General features: G+C 43.6%; 1 pseudogene; it reads left to right on the top strand.

Annotated features, from left to right (window-relative positions):
• Window positions 1–2,812: 2,812 nt before the first annotated feature.
• Window positions 2,813–3,882, top strand: LOC127191470 (zinc finger protein 120-like; annotated as a pseudogene).
• Window positions 3,883–11,626: the final 7,744 nt, after the last annotated feature.

The following is an 11,626-nucleotide window of genomic DNA, read 5'->3' on the forward strand; positions in this document are numbered from 1 at the left end:
TGGACCACTTCCCCTGGGTGGGGAGGCCTGGTGGCACTCAGAGGAAGGGGAAGCAGGCTATCCAGATGAGACCTGTTTGTTTGTTTGTTTGTTTTTGAGATGGGGTTTCTCTCTGTAGCCTTGGCTGTCCTGAACTCACTTTGTAGACCAGGCTGGCCTCAAACTCACAATGATCCACCTACCTCTGCCTCCAGAGTGCTAGGATTAAAGGCGTGCGCCACCCCCGCCTGGCCAGATGAGACCTAATAGGCTGTGATTCTATGGTGGGAGAGGAGGTCCCCTTCTGTCACAGGTCTAGGGAAGGGGAATAGGATACAAGAAAGGAGAGGGGAAGGGAAGATACAAGTATGGGAATAACAACCGGGTTGTAATTTGAATAAATTATTTAAACAACAACAACAACAAAAAAGAATATTAAGCATAAAAAAAAAACCCCACAAAAATCAAACCTCTGAATTCTTCCTGTCTTTTTTGTTTGTTTGATTCTTACAAGGGAGTCAGGGTCTTTATCTATACCTCTGGAAGTGTTTATATGTCCTGGAAACTGTTGCACAGTTCAGACTGGCGTCCAATTCAGTGAGGTCCACCTGCCTCTGCTTCTCGAGTGCTGGGATGACAGACATGAGCCAATACTGTTTGTTACTGTTCATACAGTTTCTGTGCTCTGTGCCCAGTACTGTTTGTCTCTTTGGTTGTCTCTCTCTTTGTGCCTGTTGCTCAGCATTTCTCTTGCAAATCTTCATCCTTCTCAAAGGGTGCAGGAGCGACAGGATAAACTCACTACTCAGTTTCCTTCTGAAATGACCTGGTGATTACAGTCAAGCCTGTGTGTCAGGGAGTAAGTGGGGCAAGCCCCATAGTTGTATGACCATATTGTATGTCCATGAAGTAAGTATTTGCGGTGCTGTCAGTATCATGCTGTCTCTCGTCCACGTGTTGGCATGTTTTAGGGTGCAGTGACCTATGAAGACGTGCATGTGAAGTTCACTCAGGAAGAGTGGGCTTTGCTGGATCCTTCCCAGAAGAGCCTCTACAGAGATGTGATGCTGGAGACCTACAGGAACCTCGCTGCTATAGGTAAAACTGTGAATTTACATTTGTGGTTTTTAATAAGGGGACGGCCGGTACTTGGTTATTGGTGCTCTTTTGTAAATTCAGTTGAGAATGATGAAGAATAATGTGCATAAAACAGCCATGGTTCTAAGGTTCACTGAAGCTAGTAACTTAAATTTTGCCTAATTCCTAATAATATATCACAAATTTTCTGGTACTATATTTCAGGCTCCAGTTGGGAAGAACATGATATTGAAGAACATGGTCAAAGTTCTAGAAGATTTGGAAGGTAATTTTCATGTGTGACCTGTTACAAATATTTCACTGAAGAAATGTGCCCTGGAAGTTTTAAAGAAAAGCAGCAGTGTAAAAAAAACAAATACTGCTTTAGGTATGTCGATGATTATTAAATTCTCCCAGCACCATGTACCTCCATGTCAGGTATCTGAGTTATGTCTGCCAGGCATTCCTCTAAGGAAGAAGACATGGGAACACGGCCTTAGCAGATAGCACCATCTGAATCATAGCCCCACTAGAGCTAGGCTGTACAAATGCCAGTCTGTTTAGTCCACACCACTAAGGTACTGCCCGAGGTATACATATAGAACAGGTGATGGGTATGTGCCCAAAGACTTCTGATAATCAAATAATCCATAGTAAAGCTGGTTTTACTTATGTACTTGTAGTTAACGATGATAAGTTTAGTGAGGGGGCGGGGCGGTTTATGAGAGTGAAGAGTGTTGTTGTGGAGAAAGCTTAATCCCTCCCCACGTGGCCCCGAGGAACAGAAAGACAAACTGTGAGTGCAGTGTGGGCACCTGCCAGTTGTCATTCTTCTCTCAGTGGGCAGAGCGTGTGTCACAACGGATACAGGCGTGTGAGCACAGGGACACTGGAAGAAGCAAACGTGCCTGTCTCTGCCCCAGCACAGTTGGAAGATGTGTAGGAGGCCCCACTTTGTGTAGACTTTCTGAGTTTGCAGTTACTTGGTTTTCCAACTTTATCAGGCATACATCCACAAACTCATACTACGGAAAATTTCTGAGTACTTTTTTTGTTTGTTTGTTTTGTTTTTGTTTTTGTTTTTTTTTCAGACATGGTTTCTCTGTGTAGCCTTGACTATGCTGGACTTGGTTTGTAGACCAGGCTGGCCTTGAACTCACAGCGATCTGCCTGCCTCTGCCTCCCGAATGCTGGGATTAAAGATGTGCTCCACCACAACCGGCCCTGAGTACTAATAATGTAGGACTTTTTCTGTCTGTCCCGGGTCACTTTGCAAATGTGGTATGACTCACGTTATAGGAAAATTATGAATGCAACGAGTGTGGTAAAGGTCTGGGTTCTTTTAGTTTTTTTCAAATATAAAAACCCTCATATAGAAAAAGGATGGTATAAATGTGAGCCGTGTAATAAATGTTTATACCGTCACAGGTAACTTCAGGGATGCAAAACAATCCATAATAAAGAGGAATACTGTGAATTTAATCAAAGTGATGAAATCTTAAGATATGATTTCTCTTTACAATTAGACCAGAGTCTAAAATTATCATACAGATAAAAACATTTGGTGCTGGAGAGATTGCTTAGAGGTTAAGAGCACTGTTTGTTCTTTGAAAGGTCCTGATTCAATTCCCAGCAACCACATGGTGGCTCACAACAATCTGTAATAAGATCTGGAGCTTTCTTTTGGTGTGTATATTTAATAAATAAATAAAATATTTAAAAACAATTCATCAGTACAATTAATGTGGTAAAGGTTTCACATGTGCCAATTATGTTTGCAGGTGTGAAAGCTGTCGTACTGGAGAGAAACCTGACGAAGATACTGAAGGTGAAAAAGCCTTGACATATCCCAGTCACCCTCAAAGGCATGAAATCATTCATACTGGAGAGAAACCCTGTGAAGTTACTCACTGCGTGGAAGGCTTTGTGCATCACAGTGGTCTCCAAATACAGAAAAGAAAACAATCTGGACAGAAACCCTATGAATGTAATCTATGTGGTAAAGCCTTCACACAACATGGTAGTCTCCAAAGACATAAAAGAACACACACTGGAGAGAAACCTTACAAATGTAATCAGTGTGATAAAGCATTTTCACAACGCAGTGGTCTCCAAATACATAAAAGAACACATACTGGAGAGAGACCCTATGAATGCAATCAATGTGGTAAGACCTTTGCATATCATGGTCTTCTTCAGACACATAAAAGAACACACACTGGAGAGAAGCCCTATGAGTGTAATCAATGTGATAAAGCCTTTTCAGAATCCAGTCATCTCCACAGACATAAAAGAACACATACCGGAGAAAAACCCTATGAATGCAGTCAGTGTGGGAAAGCCTTTTCATATCATCGTCCTCTTCAAATACATAAAAGAACACATACTGGAGAGAAGCCCTATGAATGTAATCAATGTGGTAAAGCCTTTTCGCAATACAGTCATCTCTACAGACATAGAAGAACACATACCGGAGAAAAACCCTACAGATGTAAGCAGTGTGGGAAAGCCTTTGTACAACAGAGTCATCGTAAAAGGCACGAAAGAATTCATACTCAAAAGAAACCCTAAGAAAGTATTCAGTATGGTGAAGCCTTTGCGTGTCACAGTCATCTCTGAATACATAAAATGACACACTCTAGAGAGAAACCCTATGAATGTGACCTATGGGGTACAACTTTACATTTCTGGTAGTGAACTGGGACCAGATCGGCAGTGATTTTTGCAATGCTACAATCTGTTGTATGTTTTAGGTCTTCGAATACATAAAAGGACACATACTGGAGAGAAGCCCTGTGAGTATAACCAATGTGACAAAGCCTTTGTACAGCAAAATCATCTCAAAAGTCATGGAAGAAGTCATAGTGGAGAGAAACCTTGTGAATGTATTTAATATGCTGAGGCATTTGCACATTCCTGTTGTCCTCATCATCATGAAAGACTTCATACTGGAGAGAAACCCTTTGAATGTAAGCAATGTGGTAAAGCCTTTGCCCATCACAGTTATCACCAAATGCAGAAAAGAGCACAGACTAGAAAAAAGTTTGCAGCATTTGATGGGACATGACTTGAATCCCAGCCTGTAAGAGAGGCAGGTGGATTTGAAGCCAGCCTGGTCTACAAAGTGAGTCTAGGATAGGCAAGGCCGCAACACAGAGAAACCTTGTCTCAAAAACCAAAAAGCATGACAGAATGATCCCAGATCAGCTGTGGGAAATCAGATCAGCTTTATTCCAGAGGTGAGGGGATATATAGGATACTGGGTAGGTGGTTGGGAGAATCTAGTGTGGCCTAAGGTCATTGGCTGAGGGGCTAGGGTACTGAGATGCCTCAGTTATGTGGGAGGAATCCCAGGTACTTGCCTAACAGGTTCACTGGAAGAGAGGGGGTTGGACCTGTACTTTTCCCATGGTCTATGTGGTGTCTCTCTGGTAGTGTGGAGTCTGGGACCTCCCCAGGAAGACCAGAGGAAGCCTCTCTGACAAAGTGTGTTTGTCATTGTTCAAGGAGCTCATGGCTTCCAGGTAATGTCAGACTTGGACCTTAGCAGCAGGGTTTCCGTGATCTCCCCCTGTTCTGTTTCATAATGGAGAGGTGTCACTGTGGTCCTCAGCGTCTGTGCTGTGTTCAGCTTGGTAGGGAACCAACACCAGATTGGTAGTGAGTTTTTTGTTTTGTTTTGTTTTGTTTTGTTTTGTTTTTGGCAGTGATTTTTGCAATGCTACAATCTGTAGTTTTAAAAATTGTTTGAGGGCTGGGTGTGGTGGTGCACACAGTTAATCCCAGCACTTGGGAGGCAGAGGCAGGTGGATTGCTGTGAGTTTGAGGCCAACCTTATCTACAAAGTGAGTCCAGGATAGCCAAAGACTAACAGAGAGAGAGACCTTGTCAACAAACAAACAAAACAAAACATTTGTTTGAGGATGGGTACAAGCAACAAAACAGCATCACCAGAGGACTAATAAGGGGTAGGGCAGGAACACAAGGTATTGCTGGACCAACTGATCACTAGGTGGTTGAACTCTTGAGAGCAAGTTTGAGCCTGAGAGCTTTTCTCAAACAACAATTGATACATTTGCACAGAAACATTCCCAGTGCTATGGAAGTCCGCCCATGTTTAGGTCTAATGCTGTCCTGTTTTGGGTCAGGGCCCCAGTCAGAGGCATCAGTCCCTGGACGTATTCAGGGCCAGTCAGTTTGTAGAAGCCATTGCCTGGTTTATCCTGTCTGGAAGATGGCTGCTGTCGCAGTCCTGGCTGATCAAGGGGGATCATATATTCAGGGAGGGACAGCTCTCATCTCTGTCTGGTTTGTAGTAGTTTCCTCTTCCTTGTAGACACAGGCCTGTGAAATAGTTACACAGGGGTGCAGAGCATGTCAGGGGATATCTGCGCAGGAGGTTAAATGCACAGGTAAGCCAGTAAGGCCTTGATTGGCAGTGTGTCCTGCAGAGGGGATAGAGTAGATGTCTCATTAAAATGGGGACAATCCTGAAGGTGTGCACGGGCGTCATTTCTTCTGGCTGGGGTTATCACAGAGGTGTTTGTGGGCCCTGCGGAAAGCAGGCTGCAGGTGTTAGAGGAATCTCCATCCTGGTCCAGCATCCTTCATCAGTTATCCCACCTGCTCAAAGTACCCGATGAGTGAAACACCATGTTCATTATGTGACCTTGTAAAAAGATTCTCTGTGTGTCTTGGTAATCATTTTGAAACTGACTGGTCCATAAGTGTTAGAAACCAAATTGTGGAGTTAACTATGTGTTCACGAAGGGAATCCATCAGTCTGGAGGTTATTAACTTATGTTTTCAATCCTATTTACTTTTCTGTTTGTTTTTCCTATACAACAGTGAGTTAGCACAGGCTTAGCTTCTGGTAGAAGCTGTGGCTCATTAGTGGTAAGCAGAGTAAAAACAATCATTAGAATTGCAGAGCAGGAGGCTGGATGCATGACTTCACTCAAAGAACCATGATTGCAAGGAACTAAAGTGTCTCCTTTTCCCAGTAAGGCAGGGTTTTGTTTTTTCTTTTTCAAGACAGGGTATTACTGTGTAGCCCCGGCTGTCCAGGACTTGCTCTGTAGACCAGGCTGGCCTGGAAGGCACAGTGATCCGTCTACCTCTGTCTTCTGAGTGCTGAGATTACAGATGTGTGCCACCATGTCCGGAAAATTAAAAAAATATATTTATATTTATTTTATGTACATTGGTGTTTTGCCTGCATTCGTGAAAGAGTTGGATCCCTTGGAACTGGAATTACATAGTTGTGAGCTGTCATGTGGGTGCTGGGAATTGAACCAGGAGTTAAAATTTTTTTTAGTTTAAATTTATGTGCATTGGTGTGAGGGTGTCAGATCTTGGAGTTACAGACAGTTGTGAGCTGCCATGTGGGTGCTGGGAATTGAACCTGGGACCTTTGGAAGAGCAGATGGTGCTCTTAACCACTGAGCCAACTGTCCAGCCCCAATTTTTTTGTTTCTTATTAAAAAAAAAAATTTTTTTTTGTACTTTTCAGGTATCTCCTGGTTCAGTGGGTAGGGGAGGGAGACGAATGGTGTCTTGGGTCGGGCATCTTAGTAGGGCACCACACAGATGGCCGCTGCTGCTGCTGCCGCTGCCACCACCACCACCGCCTCCTCCAGCACCACCTCCACCACCACCACCTCCACCTCCGCCTCCACCACCACCGCTGCCTCCACCACCTCCTCCACCACCGCCGCCGCCACCACCACCACCACCATTCCCTCCTCCTCCTCCTCCACCACCACCACCACCAGAGTCTCTGGAGAGCAAGTTGTTCCTGCTGCCTCTGGCCCTTCCCCTAGCCCTTTGGTGGCAAGAGGCAGGCACATGTGCAGGCCCAGGCATCCCTTTCTTGGCAGGACCTGGGGCTCAGCTCCACCCTGTCCAGTAGCCAGCCTGCTAGTCCCCTAATCCAGAGGGGACCCTGTGATTTCCTCTCAAGCCCAAAACAAGCTGTGAGACCTTGTCTGAGCTGTGGAAAACCCTTTTTTATTTACCCCAACCGGGAAAGTACAGAGCTCAGGACTCCCAGCGGCACCATAAGGACAGAGGGAGAGGCAGGGCCAGTCAAGGAACCAACAGGTACCCTCTCTGCCTCTGTCTTTGGGAAGGAGGGTTCCTCTCCTTTTCCTAAAGAATATGTCCTACATGGCTGGGAGAGAAGAGAGGGGGCTGGGGGTGTGGACCTGTGTCCCATATTCACCATTGTAAAGGAGTTCTACAGAGGGCTGGGTTGCTGTGTGGATTGGAGGTGGGGCAGCACTTGGTGTTGGTGTTGAGGGTTTACATGGCTCTAATGTGAGTTTCTTTTTGTTTTGGCTTTGGTTTTGGTTTTTCTAGCCAGGGTTTCTCTGTGTAGCCTTGGCTGTCCTGGAACTCATAGAGATCCGCCTGCCTCTGCCTCTCTAAGTGCTGGTTTTATAAATTTTTTTATAGAGGGATTTGATGGGACCCATATTCTAATCTGAGTTTTTGGGTTTCTTTTGTTGTTGTTGTTGGTTGCTTTTGTTTTTGTTCTTATTTTTATTTTTTATGAGATAAGATGCCTCTCATGATAGGTAGGAGAGGCAAAGAAAGCTAAAGATATAACAGTTCTTCAGAAGGGATGATCAGGCCAAAAATGCTGATACCCTATGAGAGGGCACTCACTTTCTCTGGGTGGCCTGGAGTCCCTGTCCCTGGGGATTGTAGGAATTGCTCAGGATGACAAAGGGAGCCAGGGGAAGGGTGGCGGGCAAGGCTACAGGGACTCCGAGGGCCATGAACGTGATCCAGGATGATCCAGAATGATCTAGAATCAGCTGAGGGGAGACAGAGCAACTTTATTCCAGTGCTGAGGAGAATACATAGAACACTGGGGAGGTGGTGGGGCAATCCAGGGTGACCTAAGGTCATTGGCTGAGGGGCCAGGGTACTGAGATGCCTCAGTTATATGCTAGGAATCCCGGGTGCTGGCTGAACAGGTTCTACTGGGAGAAAGCCTGTAGCTTCCCTAAGAGCTATGTGACATTCCTCAGGTAGAGGGTGTGGGGTCTGGGATCCCAATGACAAAGTTCTACAGAGGGCAGGGTTGCTGGGTGGGTTGGAGGTGGGGCAGGGTTGGAAGGAGTCCGTCACTTTGCACCAAGCTCTGGCCTTCCAGGTCAGACTTCTACCCTAGCGGGCCGGAGTCTGAAAACACAAAGGTAGTACTTAGGACCAGTTTCTTTTTCTTTTTCCTGTTCCTGACATTTGCATAACATAGTCATTGTCGAGTACCCAAAAATGTATTGGATAGAAACCCAGTGAATGTAAGCAATGTGGTAAAGCCTCTGCGTCTAGCAGTTAGTCTTTGAAATTAGGAGAAAAAGTCCTACTGCAGAGAAACCCCATAAGTTGTGTGGTAAAGTTTTGTAATTCATGGCATCTTTATACAAGATAAAAAAAAACCTTTAGTGTGTTATCAGCCCGTTAAAGCCTTTGTGTATCATGGTAGTCTTTGAGGACTGGAAAGAGGTCATACTGTAGGGATTCCGTGACTATAAAGTATTTGGTAAGATCTTTATCCAACACAAATTTAGTTACACAGGATTATTTATTCTGCAGAAAATCTGACAAGTGTCAACAATCTGTTCAAACATTATGATGTTCCCTTTTATTTTGATTACACCTGCAAATGCATATGGACAAAAAGCCCCATGAATTCAAATAAGGCCAGCCTTTTAGATTTTACAATTCTTCTCAACTATGTGAAATAAGTCACACAGGTGTAAAACTTTATGAGTATGTATTGGTGCCTTTTCTGTTGCTGTGTTAAAACACAGTGTCTAAGGCAACTTAAAAAAGAGTTTAGTTTGGCTCAGGGTTCCACACCATGAAAGAGGCATCACTACAAGGGTCACACATGGCAGCTAAAGCAGGAAGCTCAGAGTTCACCACCTCAACCGGAATTAAGAAGCAGAAAGTAAGTATTAGAAATGGTGTGTGGGTGTAAACCTGGTCTCTGGGCTCAGAGACTGACGCACCAACCAAGGACCATGCATGGACTTGACCTAGCCCATCCCCCCCCACATATGTAGCCAATATGTGGGTCCCTTAGAAAGGGGAGAGGGGGCTGCCTCTGACATGGACTCTGTTGCCTGCTTTTCAATCACTTCCACCATGCCACAGGGTTAGAAGATGTACCCAGTCCTGATGCAACTTGATGTGCTGCTGTGGGTTTCTTTTTTTGGGAAGGGGGGTCCCCTTATCTGAGGAGTTGGGGAGGGAAGATATGGGAAGAGGGAGGGAGGGGGTTACATTCTGAACGTAAAGTGAATTAATTTTATTTATTTATTTGTTTGTTTATTTATTTATTTTGGTTTTTCGATGCAGGGTTTCTCTATGTAGCCTTGGCTGTCCTGGACTCGCTTTGTAGACCAGGTTGGCCTCGAACTCACAAAGATCCACCTGTCTCTGCCTCCCGAGTGCTGGAATTAAAGGCATGTGTCACCGCGCCCGGCACATGTGAATTAATTTTAAAAGACACATTTCTGGAGTGTGTCTCTGTATTATGTTGTTATGGGGTTTTAGGCCATGACAGATGTCTGGAGGTTGGAAGACAAGTTTTGTGGAGTCTACTTTGGCCACTTTTAAAATGATGATTGAGGTGAGGTCGCCACCTTTGCACACCACAGATTTCCCCTACTGAGCTGTTTCACTGATGCTAAAATAAGATTAATTGAAATATTACATCAGTAAAATATTGTCATCCAAGATGGAGGAAAATAGGGCAATTTGAATAATAAATCTTATTTGCAAATGAAAATTATACACTGCCATCTTTTCTGGGGGGGGGCGAATGTATTAATTTATACATAAGTCTAAACACTTCTTCATAGTACTTTCTCAGAACCACAAATAATGTCAGAGAATTGTCTTACTGGGCAAAATTGGTTTCTGCTAAGCCTGATGGCCTGAGTTCAATGTCCAATAGTCCCATATTACTCCTACATTTTTTTCCCCTCTTATTTCTACACCTGAGCATATGCACACTCACACATGAATATATACATAAATTAAACTTAAACCCAAATAAGGGCCAAATGCATTCACTTGAATGAAACAACTTGAACTCACATAGGGGAAGGAGATAATAGACGGCAATAAGTTGTCCTGTCACTGTCACATACATACCATGGCACAGGTGTATGCACAAATTCAGTTCAAATATTTTGAAATGGGTGAAATTAACAAAATAATTTTTGAGAACATATAAAATGATTTGCCAGCTTAAATTATTATAGAATTTCAAGAATATTACTATCCATCAAATGATGGTTCCTTTGTAATCTTATTTTATCCTTTTATTCTCCGGTTTGAAGATAGGTCATTTTGAAATCTGTCAGGGACTGGAGAGATGGCTCAGAGGTTAAGAGCACTGGCTGCTCTTCCAGAGGTCCTGAGTTCAGTTCCCAGCAGCCACATGGTGGCTCACAACCATCTATAATGAGACCTGGTGCCCTCTTCTGGCCCACAGGCAGAACATTGTATAAATAATAAATTAATAAAAGCTGTCAGATGGGCTTAAAGGTACATCCCTGTAATTCCAGTACCTGGGAGATGATGGCAAGCCTTTCTCTCTGAGTTTGTGATCAGCTTGTTCCGCGTAGTGAGTTCCAAGACAGTTATGGCTTTGTAGAGATATCCTGTCTCAGAATGATTTTTAAAAGAGAGTATATTTTAAATTATGGAAATATGCCTAACATAATCTGTCTTGAATCTGATTGGTTTAAAAAAGAGGCTTTAAAATTTTTTACTCAGGGGCTGGAGAGATGGCTCAGTGATTAAGAGCACTGCCTGCTCTTCCAAAAGACCCGGGTTCAATTCCCAGCACATACATGGCAGCTCACAACTGTCTGTAACTCCAAGATCTGACATCCCCACACAAATGGACATAAATTAAAATTAAATATTAGAAAAAAAATTTTAATCACATTAAGAGAACTGTGTAAACACTAACAATAAGAATCAATGTGTAGAGTCCATTCAGAGGGAGAGAAATCCTTTGAATCCGTTAACAATCATCTAACAGGAATTTCATCATTTAAGCCATAGGACAGAGGAGGAGTAATGGAGCATCTTCATCCTCTGCATTATAATGACATTTGGCAACTAGAGAGTTAATAGCACTGTTCTTTCTTTTTTTAAAAAATATTTGTTTATTTTATGTATGTGAGTGCTCTATATTCATGGACACCTGCAGGCCAGAAGAGGGCATCAGATCCCAGTATAGATGGTTGTGAGCCACCATGTGGTTGCTGGGACTTGAACTCATGACCTCTGGAAGAACAGACAGTGCTCTAGTCCACTGAGCCATCTCTCTAGCCCCCTGTTCTTCTTTCATACCCAAGTTAGGTTCCTAGCTTCCACATCAGATGGCTCAGAACTACCTGAATTTCCAGGTCCAGGACATCTGATGCAGTCTTTGGATCTACCTAGGGCACCAGATAATGCAAACATATGTGATTCCTTGCTGTAAAATAGGAGTTCTGCCCATATATGGTATTCTTTTAATTAAAATTGATTTCAC

The sequence above is a fragment of the Acomys russatus genome, chromosome 7 (genome assembly GCF_903995435.1).
Source record: "Acomys russatus chromosome 7, mAcoRus1.1, whole genome shotgun sequence".
Taxonomy (NCBI): Eukaryota; Metazoa; Chordata; class Mammalia; order Rodentia; family Muridae; genus Acomys; species Acomys russatus.